Source organism: Nannospalax galili, unplaced genomic scaffold, assembly GCF_000622305.1.
Source record: "Nannospalax galili isolate Female #2095 unplaced genomic scaffold, S.galili_v1.0 scaffold242, whole genome shotgun sequence".
Lineage (NCBI taxonomy): Eukaryota > Metazoa > Chordata > Mammalia > Rodentia > Spalacidae > Nannospalax > Nannospalax galili.
In genome coordinates this window covers 3,080,856-3,084,017 of record NW_008348081.1, presented here as the reverse complement: position 1 = coordinate 3,084,017, position 3,162 = coordinate 3,080,856, and positions in this window count along the sequence as shown.

Genomic DNA, 3,162 nt, shown 5'->3' with positions numbered 1-3,162 from the left:
CCCCTCAAAATACATACAGAGATGCAAATATATTTACCGTCACACACTCATAAATACACAATAACACACATACACACTCACAAACACACACATACACACACCAGAGTTCTAATCATGAATACTTTCTAATTACAAACATCAAAATTGTGTCAAAAATCCTGCTTTCTTTAACTATGCAAGTCTAAGGAGTCACATGACTTAAACTCAAGAAATTTCAGGAATCATTTTATTCAATCTCTTGGTTTTGTGTACATAGATATTATTATACTCCATAGACAAACCTTTGATAGTTAAAGTCAAGCATCTCTCAAGGGCATCTAGAAGGTGTGTGGAGCAGAGTCTCAGGCATGAGGGATGTTATTTTCTTTTCCTAGTACCATGGGCACCATTGTTAGGCACCAACTTTGCCAAACCATTCTTTGAAACTTACTGTAGCTAATTTACCCTATTTCTGAGTGTTTTAACTAGACAAGATAACTCCATAGCAGGGTGGTCTTTATACTTATAGTTACCCCTACTCATTTCACAAAGAACTCATTTTTTATCCATAAGTGTTTATTGGCTGCCTATTCTATAACATGCATTATGCAAAGTAAAGAAGGCAAACACGAGGTGTAAAAGGGCTCAGTCAAGTTAGAGATGTGAAAAGTTTCTCAGTGTGGCTTGCAAGGCATCTCCTGGGCTCCTGGGCCTTCACATTGGAGCACACTGGGGAGACGTTTAATTGCAATGGAGATGAGTGGAGCAAGGAGAACACAGGATCCAAAAATCTGGAGTGGCCAGGTGGTTCAGACTCAAGTTTTTTGGACACAGAGCACCATGTAAGAAGTTATAGAACATCTTGGTGACTTTATAATCTTGGAACAGATGGGACACAGAATATAAAAGCATGTCCTCCAAGATGCACATAAAGATGTCAACAGGGATCAAATAAATATGAACTAAGGAATTCATACAAGGAGAGTTGGACTTTGTTGCAAACACAATAAGGATATAGCGTTTCTTAGTATAATGTTTCGTTAGGCAACAAAAAAAAGAACACGTGAACTCTCTGGTACTTATCCTAACTTTCTTTTATTTTTAAAGAAAATGTGGAGTTTTTTGTGAGATTCTGCAATAATACAGGTCCAATATTTTGAACCAGCCATCAGATTATAAGAGCAGTTTTCTAATTAAAAAAACATTTTGTATTCAGAGGGAAGCAAATCATTATGAACCAAAAACTTTATCCATAAACATAAATGTTTGGTGATTAGCATAATGGTAGAAGCCACCAAAGTGCAGTGCCTAGCTAGTGCCAGGAGAACAAAATTCTCGTGTGCTTTTGGTGTTGATGTTGTTTTTTGGATGTTTGTTTTCTTTTGTGACATAAGGTCTCCCTGGCATTAATGCCAGCTGACCTTCAGCTCACTATGGAGACCAGGCTGGCAGCAATCTCATAGAGACCCACCTGCCTCTGCCTCCTGAACAATTGGATTAAAGGTATGCTCACAGCTGGTATAGATGTTTTATTTTAATTTTTATACAATTTTAAATATATTTTTGTATGTATTCGTGTTTTGCCTTCATAAGTGTAAGTACACCTGTGTTATGTGAAGCCCACAGAGTCCAGAAGGGAGTATCAGATCCCCTGGAACTGGAGTTACAGCAGTTGTTAACCTGTTAGCTGCTGCTGTGTGGTGCTGGAAATCGAACCAGAGTCCTCTAGAAGAGTAAACAGTGCTCCTAACTGCTGAATCATCTCTCCATCCCCTAGTTACTATAGCTTGGAAATTTTAAATGTGCATATAATTTTTTAATTTTTAATAACTACATGATTAGAAGAAGCATTTCATTACAACTTTAACATATTCAGTAACATACTCCAGACCAACAGTACGTCTCTTTCTCAAGTGGCTGTAAGTTTCTAGGTTCACAGTTGAATTAACACAGTTATACAATATTGAACTCAGTATAAGGTCTGTAAGACATAAAATTGAATGAGTTTTTAACCTTTAAAAAAGATTTCCATTTCATTTTAGAATATATTGTTCCTTGCAGAAAGATTCATTGTTTTTGTTACTAACTGAGATTTTGGTGCATGTGTCTCTAATCTGTATATATCTGCTTATACTAGTCATAATCAGTTGCACTTGAATCCTTGGTGCCTGTATGTCTATAAAGTCATCTGGTAGATTTCAGTGGTAATGTTTATCACCTCTACTAATTAACATGATATAATTCCATGCTTCCTCCTCAAATATAATACATTTTTAATTTGTTGATTTGTGTGTGTGTGATATATTTTGATCAATTTCAACCTCAATTACCTCCCCTCTAATACATCTCCTCTGTCCCGCCATTTTCCCTTCCCAACTTCATTTGCCCTTTTTTTTTTTGTTTAAATTGCTCAGCCCCACCCCCTTGTGCTGCTGGTCTGTGCATGTTCTTGGTTGCCCTCTAGAACTTAAAAATAAGAATCTATTGATAAAAACACCATGTACTCGGGTCATAGGATGTGGAGAAATAAGCTGATGCAGCCCTGCAAGCTTCATGTCTTCTGCCTATCTTTCACAGTGCTGAGGTTCTGTTTAGGCATCCAGAGAAGAAAAGTAATCAACAATCTTATCCAGCAGCAAAGCCTGAACACTACAATGACTAGTGAGTTAGCAAGATGTGCCCACTGGTGCAGTAGAGAAAAAATATATGGTAGTAAGCAAATAGTTTATGATTGGGGCTAAAACCTGATCCACAAGATATAACTCATGTCTGCTACCGTTAACTTCGCCAAAAGCCTGTGGCTGGCTAGGTCATCAGCTCTTGGAGAGACCCTAACACTATAAACTCTACAAAATGGACATAGAAATAAACTGACCCCTAAGATCTCATTTTTATACCCATGTATTAGTGCATCTCTAACCCTCATCATAGAAAGTTCTTTTTGTAGTATATGAAGATTAATTCAGGGACCCACAACTGGGAAGTGTGCAAAGAACTAAAGATTCTGGCATGCTTGGCTCTAAGTTTATATATTAAGTATATATATTATATATAATATATATATCAAGCTCTCATCCACCTGTGTGTGTAAGAGGGGAATATTTGTCCAATTTAACTCTGGTCTGAGAAGTGGCCTTTTTAAAAAGGAAGAGCTTTCAACTGCCAGTGGTTGAGAGCAGTCAG